Below are 16,352 nucleotides of genomic sequence, written 5' to 3'. Positions count from 1 at the left end.
CTCATATTGTCTTGTAAGGACAATCAATAGAGCATTGGCAGAAGCAAATTTACCAGTGAATAAATGATTCCTCCTATTTTTAAGTGCCGTCCTTTCAGTCCTGTAAAAAATGTGAAATTATTTTATCAAATTGTCCGAGATCTGTCCCTCTACATCTCTCTGTGTCATCGCCATACAGTGGCACTCTTGGAGAAAAAAGATGATGTTACAATGAAAAGTCATGTCTGTGACCCCTTCCACCAAGGTACCCACAACTTCCTTCACCATTGCACGTGGCAGGGCTTTTGTGAAAATCTTTTTAGGTGATCACAGTAAATTATTTGTAGGTGGTAGTTGGTTTGAAAACTTTTTTTTTTTTTAACGGAAACAACCTAACAGGAAAACTAATCAGAGATCGGGAGGAGAGTGGTATTATCAGTCAGGGACTAATCAGGAACAGAACACACTTGAGAATTGAAAATAGAGAGGGCTTAGGCTGGGGAGTTGGATGACAGCATAATGGAAAAGCTACAAAGCAAACAGGAATAGGGAGACAACCTAGAGCCCATCAAGGCTTCCAGGGTCATCATCTCTAGGCTGGAAGGACAGAAGAAGGTGGTGTTAGTGGAGCCAGGAAATGCACGTTCTCCCAGGGGAAGCTGGAGCTAGGGTGTACCTGCCAGGCACGAGCTGGAGTCACAGATGCAACATTGACTATCGCGTTGTCATCGTACTCAGAGAGGGAAAGGTGTATACACCCAGTATTTTCTTATGCTTTCTCTACACTTCCATATCCCCACTCCCAGTATCCCCCAAGACATTCCCAGTTGGAAGTCAGTGGCTTATGAGAAACTGGCTGCAGGGGGATCAGCCCACCTGTAACACACAGAAAGGCACAGAAACAATGAGTCATGGATTTGAGTGCAAACAAGCCCAGTCCTGCCACAGAGAGTTATGGAAAAAACCTGCTCATTGTTGAAGAGAGACATCTATAAGAGGCGTGAGGAAAATGACTGATAGATCCTTTTACAATATTCTAGGAGAGTCTGTGTGTGGGGGGTTGGGGGGGCAGGAGTCTATGGGAACTCTCTGTACCTTCCATTCATTTTGCTGTGACCCTAAAACTACTCTAAAAGATAAAGCCTATTAAAAACGGATTTTTAAAAAAACTGACAGATGTTCTTAAAATTGACTAATGAGTTCAGAGAATAAACTGAGGATGAGATGAATTTGTAAAAACATCAGCAGCACTGTACATCAAAAATACCCAGTAAAAATGATAAATTTTTAAAAGATCACAGAAGATAAATAAAAACAAACCCTCCCCACCTTATGTTTATTATTTTTTTTATATATACATAAAAATAAGGAGCTATAAATAAATAGAAAACACTATTGGAATATTTATAGGGATTCATGAAAACAGATTTTAAGAAATTAAGATACATATTGCCAGATGTGGTGGGTCGCGCCTGTAATCCCAGCACTTTGGAAGGCCAAGGTGGGTGGATCACCTGAGGTCAGGAGTTTGAGACCAGTCTGGCCAACATGGCAAAACCCCATCTCTACTAAAAATACAAAAATTAGCCGGGCGTGGTGGCACAAGCCTGTAATCCTCGCTACTCGGGAGGCTGAGGCAGGAGAATCACTTGAACCTGAGAGGTGGAGGTTGCAGTGAACTGAGATCCTGCCACTGCACTCCAGTCTAGGCAACAGAGCAAGATCAAAACTAAAAATAATGATGATGATAATAATAATAATAAGAAGAAGAAGAAGAAGAAGAAGAGGAAAAAGAAGATAATATGTTGTTTCTGGGTGGCAGCACTCAATATAGTTACTATATTTTCTTCACAGATGAATACATGTTAATCCAATCTGGAATAAAATTCCAATAGTGGTATTCTGTTTTTTGTTTGAGCTTTTGTTTAGTTTGTAGAACTTACATAAATTTGTTTATGAATCATCTGGAGATGAAATAAAAAGAGAACAGCTAAATGATGGTTATCAAGTGATAGAGTCCAAGAGTCCAAAAATATAAAACGTGAATTAATGCACCAAAACTATAGTCACTAAAATAGGAAGATTTTCTTGCAAGACTAAAGAGGTAGATCAATGGAATCAAAGAGAATGCCAAGCAGACACACACACACACACACACACAAAATTTAATGTTTTTAAGCAGTATGATACTTTTTTGAGAAGGGAAAGTGACAATAAATGGCATAAACCATAGTGGAATTTTAACTATTGATAATAGAAAAATACTTAAGTAAAATAAGTATATAAATATATCATCTAAGCATATATATGTATATATTTAGATTTATATAGGTAAAAGATAAGAAAAGTACTTACATTGAGTGAGAAAATGCAAGATTCCAAGTTATATCAAAAACGTATATTTATGTATCTATAAAAACAAATATGCATATGAAGAGATGTGAAGAAGATATTTCAGGCTGGGCATGGTGGCTCATGCCTGTAATCTCAGCACTTTGGGAGGCCAAGGTGGGTGGCTCACTTGAGGTCAGGTGTTTGAAACCAGTCTGGGCAACATGGTGAAACCCCGTTTCTACTAAAAATAAAGAAATTAACTGGGTGTGTTGGCACATGCCTGTAATTCCAGCTACTTAGGAGGCTGAGGAAGGAGAATCACTTGAACCCAGGAAGTGAAGGCTGCAGCGAGCCGAGGTCACGCCATTGCACTCCAGCCTGGGTGACAGAGCGAGACTCTGTCTCAAAAAAGAAAAAGAAAAAGAAAAAAAGAAAATATTTTAAATATATGAAGAGTCTTTCACATTTTTAGCTTCTGGACAATTTATTTCCTTCTGTTTCCCATATTTAGCCTAAAACCATGTATTACTGAGTGATTTACAGATTTGGGGCACATTATTAATACTAGGTAGTATTTGTTGAGTTCTTAATATATGGCAGACAGTGTTCTAAATCATTTGACATGAACTAATTTAATCCTCTTAACACATTTACAAGGAACATATTCCCCTCACTTCATTACGTAAATAATGAAACAGAAGCCTAGAAGGGTTAGCAACTTGCAGATCATATAGTTACTTTGCAGCAGGTCTGAGATTTGGGTCCCAGGGAGGTAGCTCCATCTACCATGCAACTGAATCCTGTGCAGCACAGTTCAGTCTCATTCAACAAGACAGCCTCCACGTTGATTAAGGAATCTTAGCTCTTAAAAGGTTCTGTGAATTGCATTTTTCCACCCAAGCCTATGATCACTCAATTGGCTGCGTAAGGTAGTTTGATAGGCGCTCGCATTATTTTTCTGATTCAAAGACAGTCTTTTCAAGCGCTACGTAATTCAGGATGAGAGGTCAATAATTTCTCTGAGTCCAGGTGTGCTTCTACTGACTCCTACTTGTCCTTGAGCTCTCAGGAGCCATCACCCTTGCTTCCAGAAAGTTGAGTTCTTTGTGTGCCCTAGACTGTGAAATCAGAGACGGTCCGTTTCTATGGGAACCAGTTTATTTCATCCAAGAGGGCCGTGAAGAGTCACTTGTGAACGCTAGAGTGAAGAACAAGTTCACCACACAGCATATCCTCAATTTGAAACACCTTTTCTTTCATTTTCTTTTTCCCCTTCAGAAATGTCTCCTTTCAATCCTGTGTAGCTGAAGGAATCACATCTTTCTTAGACAGTCTAGATAAACTCTCTCCTGATCCATCTTCACAGTACCTAGCGCCAGGGAACAAGCTCTCCTCACAGAATACCAGTAGGCACATTTTGTAGCCTTCTTCATCCCCTGAAGTAGAAATGACAACATCAGAATATATAAGACTATTGCTTTAATAGAAGGGTCTCGAATCTTTGGGCAGAAATGGGAAGAAGGGATAAGGATAGGTGATTAAGAAAACCAGTATTATTATTCTTGTCTTTATTTCTGAATGTCTCCGATTTCTCAGTTGCCCAATTCTAATTGTAATTCAAGAATTAGGAAAAAATACTGGTAACGCTAGCTTTATCGGTTGTTGTTTGCTGTTGAGCCTTTAATATGTAAAGATCAATAATCTATTTCTAGAATAGAAGCCTACAGTTTTTCAGTTTAAGTATCTTTAAACATTTTTATCATAAATGGCGTAGACTCCTGTAGAAACCAGTGCTTGACAAGAGATTTCATTACTACCTAGAAATAATACTTTCATGCATTTTATTATGAAAATATTTATTTTTGAAAAATAGGCTCTTAAGTGTTTACCGACAAACAGAAAACAACACAATGGACTTATCATGATCTAGTCAATTCCTGAAATTAAGGGGATTTGTGAGTACATGCAAATGTTTTCTAAAAGTTTATTTTGGAGATCAAAAACATCATCAAAAATGTGAAAGTAATGTTTTTTAAGAAAGACCTTTTGACTATCCTATCTCTAAATTTTAATTTGGTATCATGATATTTAAGAGACTAGATATAAAATTCATTTCATCATGGCATGAATTCAATGTACAAATTATTTTATCATGGAATAAAATTAAACATCTAGGATATAGAAATAAGGTAAGGAAAAAGTAAAAATATGTCAGCTGATTCCTAAATGTAATTGGATGTGAAAACTTCAATACAAATGACTACATAAAACTGTTAAAAATTATTTTTAAAATTCTCAAAACAAATGTCTTTCTTAACTTAAAGTTACAGGGAATCACATTTTAAGATTTCCAGCAAGCTTAGAAAATTCAAGATTGTCCCCAGTATGTAAAACGTTCCAGGTAGATATTTTTTGTGCTATGTTTTATAAATATGGAAAAGGACTAGTCAATTTCTCTATTTTAAGGTAAGCTATACCTAACGTCTCGCAGAGTTGTACGTATTTCCCAAAACTTGCACTTCCTGCAAATTAATAAAAGTGCTCAGAAGGATAAGTGGGTTCACCATGAAGCAGATTGCAGGGTATGCCATTCCGTTTGGACTTTTTCCCAACAGATTTAATTACTCAAGTGCCTCAAGCATATTTGCTTTTATATTATTGGTTTGGCAAATAAGTAGCACCATTGATTTAATAAACATGATGATAGCTCTTTCAGTTCATCATCTTAGAAGTTCAGACAGTAAAACACCGTTTTCAGGTACAAGTTTATGCTAGTCTTTCATACATCAAAAGTATCTTCCAACGTTCTGTGTAGTGACGACAGAGCCTGGAACCCATTAAACAATCCCAAAATTCAACTAATACCAAAGAATGTTCACATTAAAAACTTAAGAATAAGTTTTTGTTAGAAAATGAAGGATGCCAGTTTAAGAAATATACTATTTCCAAAGATTTTAAATTGTGATGTTTATATTGACTTGTAGTACAAGAAGCTCAAATTATGTTCATTATAACTACTTTTAGATTTTCTTTCTTTTCTTTTTCTGTTTTTTTTTTTTTTACATTTGTTTTAGTGTGGTTCTTACTTTGAGGCATTTGTATTCCTAGATTGTAAACACTTTTAATGAGCGTTGCTATCTAGCTACCTTTAATATGGTCTATGGCTATCCTTCTAATTATCTTCTTACAACCATTATCAGCCTTTTAAATTTTCTTTTATGTCAGTTTGAAAAGTGACAATACATTTAGGGTTAACTATTATTTTAGCCATTTTGATTACACAATTCTCCTTTTGACCTTCTGGAAACCACATGACCCTCACTGAAGACCTTTGCATAATTACCTATCCGATTTTCTTATCTCCCTCTTCCTTTATATTTTTTCCCCCTTAAAGTTTCTGAGTGAAGTACAACCATGGTCATTGTCAAAGTCACAGTAACCTTGCGAGGACTCTCCCCATGGTCTCCACAAGATAACTTACTGCTTTATCTCAGTGTCACGCCATTCCTAAAACTATCGTCATGCCTTTTTATTCCTTAACGAAGTGTTAATTAACTTAACCAACTTTTCCTTTCATTCATTATTTAAGACAGAATAAGACCCACATGAAGAGTTTAATTCATATACTTCATTATGTAGATAGTTCCTTTACACATATATGATAGATTTTTATTCCATGAAAGTATTTACTGCATTCAGAAACTTTCCATTTTCTAAAAGACTCATAATCACATTTACATGATAAAAGTTGAATTACACTGAAATAAGGAGAAATTTTAGACTATAAATTCGCATATCAATGCTGGCATCACCCTTTACAAGCTTATGTATATAGCTGCTAATGGACATTTCTACTTGGATTTTTAATAGAGTTCTCAAAATTAATAGTGTCAAAACCTAATTTTCTGTCTTTCACTCTAAACTTGTTTCTTTACAAGTCTTCTTCATCTCAGTATATGGCAACTTTAATCTTCCAATTGCCCTACCAAACATTTTTACTTCATCCTTGGTTTACATCTTCTTTCATAAAGTATATCCAACTCATCAGTAGATCTTGTCAACTTTACCATCAAATCATATCCCATGTCTGACCCGTCCTCACCACCTCCCTTGTTACCAGCCTGGTCCACCACACCATCATCTCTTGCCTGAATATTTTCAAGTAACCACTGCACAAGCCAGCTGGGGATTCTTCTTTATGCCTTCTCACTCTGAATCCAAGCTGCTGGAGCAGCCACAACCTCCTGTGTAGTCTCTATGTCAAAGAGAGTTTTAGCAAATCTCACAACAGAGATTAAATCCTCCAGCAGACAGGTGACAGACATGACTCTGTTTTCAATCACCTGACCCTATCCAAGCATGTGGAATCCAGGATGTGCCATCCTGGCATGTGCCTAGAAGACAGAGAGCCGTAAGCCTTTGATGAAAAAGTTCCCATTTTAAACTTAACAAAAGAAAAAGGTGAATTGCTCTTTGGCCATAAACAAGTAACCTTGAAACTATTTTAAACTTTTACCAATACATAAATCCATTTTGAACAGGTTAATATATTGTCCCAAGAAATGCACTTACAAGCCATCAAAAAGCAATAGATTTTGTTAACTTGTAAGGTTATGTGAAGGTAGCTAAATTCTACTGTAAAAAAAAAAAGTCTCATTATTTTTTGAAAAGTATAGAATTAATCTAAGGTTTTACAATACTTCAGGGTAAGCTATACCTAACCTATCACAGAGTTGTATGTATTTCCGAAAACATGCACTTACTGCAGATTAATAAAAGTGCTCAGAAGGATAAGCGGGTTCACCATGAAGCAGATTGTAGTGTATGCCGTATAGTATGCCAATAGTGTCGTAATTATATGACAGCTCAATCATAGAGTTTAAACTCAACTTCATAGAGTTTATGCTTAATACGTGTATGTGTGTATATATATACACACACACACAGCTTGTATATATATAAAACACATAAATACATATATGTATGTATATATCTATATATATGCATGTACAGCTTGATTAAGGAATATATACTGTAAAATCCCCCCATTGTAACTATATAGAGTAATGATTGTTTACTAAGTTTATTCAGCTGTTTAAGCATCAGCACAATGCAGTCTTAGAGCACTTCTATAACCTTACGAAGTTTCACATGACACTTCGCAGTCTTTTTCTGCTGCTACCCATGGCCCTGGTGATATGGTTTGGATGTGTCCCCACCCAAATCTCATCTTGAATTATAATTCCCACAATTCCCATGTGTCATAGGAGGAACCTAGTGGTAGGTGATTGAATTATGGGAGCGGGTCTTTCCTGCTCTGTTCTTGTGATAATGAATGAGTCTCGTGAGATCTGACGGTTTTTAAAAAGGTTTCCCTGCACAAACTCTCTCTTTGACTACTGACATCCATGTAAGATGTGACTTGCTCCTACTTGTCTTTCACCATGATTATGAGGCTTCCCCAGCCATGTGGAACTGTGAGTCCAATAAAACTCTTTCTTTAGTAAATTGCCCAGTCTCAGGTACATCTTTATCAGCAGCGTGAAAACATACTGATATGCCTAGGCAGTCACTGATCTGCTTTCTGTATCTATAATATTGCTTTGTTCCAGGAATTTTAAATATCTTGGCATCCCCTGTGCATATAAAAACAAAATAATATATCCCTAAAATTTATAAACCTGTATTTCAAAACCACAGTAAATAGTTGTCCCCAATATCAACTGAGGGCAAAATAATAAGAAATGTATTTATCCAGGAAGAATTTTAGTTACACAAAAATAACTTCCTAATCCCTAGTGAAATAGTTTAGAGCATTATATAAGATAATTAAGAAATCTTTTATTAAAAATATGTCAGTAGGCCGGGCACAGTGGCTCACATCTGTAATCCCAGCATTCTGGGATGCCGAGGAGGGTAGATCATGAGGTCAGGAGTTTGAGACCAGCCTGGCCAATAGGGTGAAACCCCGACTCTACTAAAAGAAGTACAAAAACTAGCGGTGCATGGTGGTGCATGTCTGTAGTCCCAGCTATTTAGGAAGCTGAGACAGGAGAATTGCTTGAACCTGGGAGGAAAATAAAAAAGGAAAAAAAAAATGTTAGTTATGTTTTTTTTTAAGGCTGAAAAATAATCACATCTCAAATCAGAATTCCCTTCCAGTTTTTTAATATCCATTGTATAATATCCAACGTCATTTACACACATATTTTAGAGCTGGAAATCTTGTCAGGTAGGAGACAGCAACCGTGCACCACTGAATCCATACCCGCCATCACAGAGAATCTTAGCACTAGTAGCTCCCAAACCATGAAATGAGTGATGAAATTTAAAGACACCTTTGAGTGCCCTAAAATATCTCCTATACTGTCTCCACAAGGCCTGAAATAGTTTCTTTTATGAAAAAAGAAATGTTTGAGCTTCAGATAATTTAAGGTAGTTTATGTGTTACCAGTGTCTCCTCTTATATGTTCTTAGATGATAGATGTATGGACTATAATACATTTCTTCAGGTAGGTAATCATCAAAAAGTAAAAAAAAGATTATCTACAAGAATGTGAATTTTTCTGTTCATCTGATAATATACCTTAGAAGACATAGAATTGGGGTGGAGGGGAGAAAAGAAGGAATGGTTTTTGAGAGTTTAAAAAAATTAAGAGTGTAATCTTTAAGATAATGTAATTTACTGTGTCATTTACAAAATGTTATTTTCTGATACTTGTAAAATGAACACACTTGAAATGAAAACTAGCCCAGGGCTGAAGCTTTTGGGAGTTAGTTGATTAATGATCGATTATTTACATTATCATACATTTTGTAACATCTTATATATTTTGTTGAATTTTTAAACTTTCTCTTTTTATCTCTATCATTCATTCTCTTTTTAAATATTTCTCTCTTAAACAAAATAAGACCATTTCTAGAGGAGATTGCAGACTCCTATCAGAAAACTGTACAGCTAGAGGTGCAGTGAACTCTTCACCAGATGCCAGTAGGCAAGAAGTCGATGGAAACACGTTCAGCACGTGTGAGGCATTGGATGAAGACATCCAACTATGACTAAAGTCATCTTTTTGAAAACCTGACACATTCATGGTGAGCTGGTGCCAAGACAAATGCAAGTAGAACTGTAGCCTGGAAATACTTAAACATTATTTGAATTCTCAGAAGTATCATTTTTACTTAAACATTGGCATGCAAAGCCAATAGTCTGAGTAATCCGGTCTTGAAGTGTAACTTTATTTGTTATGGGGATTTGCTCAGGGAAGAGAAGGGGAAAAAATAAACCCAGCCCTTCTTCATCTAGTGCAGAGAGAAAATAGTTGTTTCTGCAACACTGGAGACATTATTTGAGGCCATGTAAGTGACACTGCCTCAAGCTACTTTAACAATTCGCAACAAAAATTTGATTTAATTGTTTTTGGTGAAATGTTCAATTGGCACAGGCATCCGGGGATGATTCTTGTTTGTCTCTTTATTAGCAGATGGATACGAAACTCTACCAGTAAGAATCTCATGCTACAACCAGACACCTGGGACAGAACTGCTTAGAACCCAGTGCGAAGAGTTCCCTTAATTCTCTGAGGTATTTCCTCTCTTGAAGCAGCGGAGTTGGTGAGACAATCGTAATCCAGGTGTTATTACCCTGGAGTCCTTTGTTTAAAAGTTCTGCAGATGTCATAGGTTTGTAAATAAAACAGCTTGTGAATGTGTATATATCTTCACTATTTGAAGTTGAAAGGTTCATAACTTGAGTAAGATCTATAGAGAGTTTTTATTAAAAATGATTTACATAGGAAACAGTTGTATCGTACATACCCATCCTTCATTAGATTCTTGTCCCTTGCATGGTTTCTTGTTTCCTATGAAACAAGACACAATTACCTAATTCTCCACTTAACTATCTTTTAGGACTTGTCTTCTTCTCATATCCGGTTCTTCTCCACTCCCTTGACGCTTTTTGGGTGACCCACTGTGAGGAGAACAGTTGGACATGGGGTTTTTTTCTCCATTATAGATGTGCTATAAAGCATTTTTGAAAATACTCTTTATTCCATTTTTCCTGACTATATTCTTCTAAAAATTCTTCAGGCTTATTTTGTTTTGAAATTTCCAGTTTGGAAGAGTCACTCTTAAATTTGTTACCTGGTTATTATTCTAATCATTCCTTGTCAGGCGCCATTGATGTTGTTTCTTCATCTCCCTAACTTTAAACTTGGACATATTCCAGGGGTCAGTTCTTTGGCCACTTCTATTTTCCATGTGTAGTTGGTGTCTACATATCCTCTCTAGACTCGCTGTTTTAAGTACCTTCTAGGTAATAGTGATCCTTAACACTAAACTTCCAGGCTAGACCTGTAACCTAAACTACAGAATGAAAATCCCATTGTTTATTGATATCATGTCTTAGATGTCTAATAAGCATCTCCAGCACTGTGACTGGTAACTCTTTGTTTCTACTTACTCTGGACAAACATTTTGGAGTCATTGTTAATGATTCTCTCATCCCCAGATCCAACTATTCAGCAAATCATGGCAGCTCTATTTTTCAAAATACATTCTAAATCCAATCGCTTTTGGTCACTCCATGACCAAGAGTGGTTCAAACTATCATCATTTCTTAATCTGGATAGTTGTAATCAAGTCTCCTAACTAATCTCTCTGCTCCCGCCTTTTCCTTTTCAGTTTATTGTCAGTAGAGCAGCCAATGGAATCTTACTGAAAGTACATCACATCACCTTATTCCTCTGTTGAGAGCACTTTAATGGCTTCTCATCACCCTCACCGTAAAAACCTATATGTCTCTGCACGGTTTGTTTCTCTCCTTCCTTCTCTGATCTTACCTCCTACTACTCTCACCTTAACTCACAATCACACTAATTGTTTTTTAAAGATCAAACTGGAACAAACTGCTTTTATGATTTTTAAATATTCTATTTTAAAATCAGAACATGCTGATATCAGTTGTAGAGGCTTGAGGCCATAATTCCCTGAATTCAAAAAGGCAGTCCTTCACACATTACTTAACAAACATTTCCATAAGACACATTTCCTTCTCTACGATAGCCAGTTGCAGAGTCGGATTAGAGCTGATAACAGCCTCTAAGATCAGAATTCTTTCTGATGGGAGAACCTCTGGCAACGGCTCATTCTCATTATGCACACTACTGTTGGCATTTAGCTCCTGGAAGAAACCCAGTCACATAACAAGGGCACTTTTCCATCCTTCAATAAATGCCTGAAGTCCACAAGTTCCAGATGGGATAGAACAAGCCCTTCGAGCTCCTGTGTTAAATGGATCCATAAGTAGAGCATCCCATTAGAGAGTATTTTCTTCCGATAGTGTACAATAGTAATCTGGCCCAGTGTGTGTGTGTGTGTGTGTGTGTGTGTGTGTGTGTGTGTTTGTCATTACCTGTAATTGAAATAACTATCAGACAGCAAATAGCACATGTGTAGCATTGACTTCAGACAAGTGGCATAATGAAGTAGTGGCCAGAAAACTGTTTAGAGTCAGAAAGCTTAGGTTTATCCCAGCTGCAACTTACTGTGTAGTCCCAATAAGTTATCCTTTTTCCTTTGAAAGTCAATTTTCTTACCTAGTCTTTATTGTAAAAATCAGGAGAGAAAATGTACATATGGAGCTTTGTAAACCACAAATCATTGCACAAATGCTATGCATATTTGAATCATTTTTATTGCACGCTTTCTTAAAATAAAAGCCAAATAGTTTTAAGAAATGTGTTACATGTCAAATTGAATTGTTAAACATTAATGATACATACTAGACGACATTCCTTTGAATACTTCCATTTTATGCACTTGCTTATGCATATTGCTTATGCAACATTATGCTTATGCATAATATTGGAGTTCTATATTCCAATCCCTGAACTACTGCCTACAAACAATTTTCAAAGAGGAAAACCGGAGACTACAATATGTCTTTTTCTTAAGGAATTAAAGCTGACTCCTGATAATGAGGACTTTAATGTACCCACAAACTATCTCTTCAATAATTCATTATACATTGTTTGCCTGACATTGACATAAAGCTTACCAATTTGTCCTTTTTTGTCTTATAAAACTTGACACTAGTCAATTTCTATATTTCTGGTACTTTTTACATTGCCCTTAATTTCTCAAAGATTGTTAAAGGTTATCTTGCAAATATATTTGCAAGATTTTTAAATACATTAAAAATATTTTTAAAGGACGGCATTTTTATTATTTGGGATTTCAGTCTAGTCAGTACAGGATAGGTTGATGGCTACTACAACAAACCCCAAAGCTCAGTGGCCAAACATAAAGAATACTTAATTCTCACTCACGCAAATTCCAATGCAAATATTTATTGTCAGGTGACTCTATAGGGAGCCTTTCCCCCAAAGGTGACTTGGGGATCCAGCTCCTTCCATTTTCACAGTTTTTGAGATTTGGTTTATTTGGGGATATTGGCCTTCCTGATTCAATTTTTACAGGTTTTTCCCTCTTTTGTATTAATCATAGGGTACGCATCCTTTTTCTATCTCATGTACATGCACTCTTTTTTTTTCTAAATATCAATTACTTTATTATAGTAACTGATACATATGGATGATAGAAGAAAGTAACAGCCTAAAAGTATATTTTATATTAGACAATAAAAATATTTTAAAATATAGGCATATTTTATTTTACTTTAAGTTTGAGAGTACATGTGAAGGCTTGTTACATAGGTAAACACGTGTCGTGGAGGTTTGTTGTACAGATTATTTTATTACCCAGGTGTTAAGCCCAGTACACAATAGTTATGTTTTCTGCTCCTCTTCCTCTTCCCACCTTCCCCCATCAAGTAGACCCCAGTGTCTGTTGTTTCCTTCTTTGTGCTCATAAGTTTTCATAATTTAGCTTCCACTTATAAGTGAGAACATGAGATATTTAGTTTTCTGTTCCTGCATTAGTTTGCTAAGGATGATAGCCTCCAGCTCCATCTATGTTTTTGCAAAAGACATGATCTTGTTCTTTTTTATGGCTACATAGTATTCCATGTTGTGTATGTACCACATTTTCTTTATCCAGTCTATCATTGATGGGCATTTAGGTTGATTCCATGCCTTTGCTAATGTAAATAGTGCTGCAGTAAACATTTGCTTGCATGTGTCTTTCTGGCAGAATGATTTCTATTTCTCTGGGTAATATACCCAGTAATGGGATGGCTGGGTTGAATGGTAGTTCTGCATTTAGCGCTTTGAGGATTTGCTGTACTGCTTTCCACGATGATTGAACTAATTTACATTCCCACCAACAGTTTATAATTGTTCCCTTTTCTCCACAACCTTGCAAGCATCTGTTGTTTCTTGACTTTTTAATAATAGCCATTCTGACTGGTGTGAGATGGTATCTCATTGTGGTTTTGATTTGCATTTCTCTAATAAACAATGATATTGAGCTTTTTAACATATGCTTGTTGGCTGCATGTATGTCTTCTTTTGAATAGTGTCTGTTCATGTACTTTGCCCACTTTTCAATTGGGTTGCTTGTTTTTCTCTTGTAAATGCATTTAAGTTCTTTACAGACCCTGGATATTAGACATTTGCCAAATGCATAGTTTGAAAGTATTTTCTCCCATTCTGTAGATTGTCTGTTTAAACTGTTGATAGTTTATTTTGCTGTGCAGAGAGTTTAACTAAATCCTACTTGTCAATTTTTGCTTTTTAAAAAATTTTTGCTTTCTTATGATTGTTTTAGGGTACACACACTCTTGAAAACTGGCTTCCCTGTGTAGTCACTGGGTTCATGTATGGGTTTGTTTTCATCCTTGTTCTTTACTCCTAATGCCAAAGAGATATTTTCCAGATTATGGTCATTTCCAGATTTCAAGCTACTGTTTTCTTGTGCTCAGAATCTAGTCTGCAGTAGCAAATTTCTTCATCATTTTCTCTGCCCTCTTCCATATGCTATTCCTGGTCCTGACAAGTTGTACCTTGGCTATGAGTCACACAGTCATTTGCTATAAACATGCATGCCTGCATACCACTTGTCACACCATCTAAACACCTAGTAGTTCTCTTCTCATGTATTCTATATTCAGCATTCCCTATTTCCATGCAAATCAGCATTGCCATCTAAGACTGCTCATTGCTGGAAAGTTCTGCAGAAGACCTTCTTAATTCTTCATGGGGACAAAATTATGTCTCTTGTAAACCCATAGGTCTTTTTCTATTCTGGCTGATGTCTATGTCTCTGAGGTTTCCTCACAAGCTGTTGAGTTAGAAGCAACCTTCAGGCAATGTAAGTAGAAAAAAAGTACATTTAATTGAGGTTGAAAAAATTTCTCCTACTAAGCAATACAACATCCCTCTACATGTATTTGCAAGATACTTTGAGACCCTTTCCTTAGAGGAAAGCTGTAAATCAAGAGGCCTTTGTGTTCTGTAATCTTTTAAAACCAAAATAACATTGGTTAAGAAAAAAAGTGTTTTATGTTCTGAAAAGAGAGACAAAGTTGAGAGTAACATAATTTAAATGACTGATTTTAGATTGAGCTGTTACTTAGAAGTAAAGCAACAGTACTGAAATTTTTGTGTTCTTTTGTTTTCCCAGGTGTTAGCAAGCCCTCCCGGCTTAACTGGCTCTATGTTTACTCCATCCTTTGGATCATTAATAATGACAGTAAATAAAACCCAACCAAGGAAGCTAGTTCTTTTAATCTGACAGGTACTGAAGAGGCAGTCACACCTCAAAATGAAGAAATACCTGCAGCCAGAAATCCCTAAGTTTCCCATATAACAACTGAGCTCTTTAGCAATACAATTTTTAAATTTTAATAGTTAGGAAAGAGACTTGGCTAAGTAAACCATGGTCCGCTATCCCCTTGAGCCCTGGGTACTCTCTGTTAAGGCTACCTAGTCTCAATATGCTTGAGGCTTGGTCTTTAGATGTGAGCTCATTTTACCTTTACTTGGTTTATCTATTTGTTTAACATAAGAAATATATTTTAGAAAAAATAGAAAAAGAAGTCACTAGAAAAAACAAAAATTACTTGTAATTCCACCATCAGGAGAAAACTAAGTTTATCATTGAATATGTATCATAATAAAAATTTTCTATGCACAGAATTAGAAATGCATTTTAGAACTGTGTAATTTATTTACCCCAAGTGGGGATCATCTATAAAGATTTTTCCTGATTTTTATAAAAAATAATATAGATTATAATAACCAAATAATCACCGATGGCCCCATTAAGAAATAGAAGTTCATTAATACCATTGAGTCAATATGAGTTCCTCTTCTTGGTGCCATTCCCTGCATCATGGAGGAATTTGAAATTTTATTTTCCTTGTTGTACTACTTTCTTTGTAATTTCACTGAATATGTATGAGTGGCTATATAATATATTAGTTTGCTTTTGTTTGCATTTAAACTTCATGAAGATGATCCTATGGAATGAATTGTGTTCCCAAAATTTCACGTTTCAGTCCTAACCCGAAATGTGACTATAACTGAACACAGGGTTTTTAGGATGTAATTAGGATTAAATAAGATCATAAGGTTGTGGCCTTAATTGATAGGACTCTGGCTTTATAAAAAGATAAAGATCTCTCTCCCTCAATATCTCTCTCTATTTTTCTCTTTTTTTTTGCCGTGTGAGGACACAGTAAGAAGGTGGCTGTCTGCCAACTATGCAGAGAGCCCTCACCAGGAACTGAGGCAGCCTGTACCTTGATCTTGGATTAGCCTCCAGAACGGTAAGAAAACACATTTCTGTCATTTAAACCACCTACTCTATGGTATTTTGTTACAATTTCTTTAGTAGCAGAGATGATATGAATTTTTAGTGTTATTTGTAGCTTGATTCTTCACTCAACACTGTGGCTCCAATGTCATGCATGTTGATGCTTGCAGCTGTACTTCAGTATTGATATTTATACAGAATTCTATTTTTGAATATTTCACAATTTATTTCCCATCACATGATGATGTGTTTAGTTTGTTTGAAGTTTTCTGCTATTAAAAACATTTTAATCCCATTAATCCATATCTTTTGAATACTTG

The sequence above is a fragment of the Macaca thibetana genome, chromosome 9 (genome assembly GCF_024542745.1).
Source record: "Macaca thibetana thibetana isolate TM-01 chromosome 9, ASM2454274v1, whole genome shotgun sequence".
NCBI lineage: Eukaryota > Metazoa > Chordata > Mammalia > Primates > Cercopithecidae > Macaca > Macaca thibetana.
The sequence above is the reverse complement of the archived record's forward strand: the minus strand, read 5'-3'. Positions refer to the sequence as shown.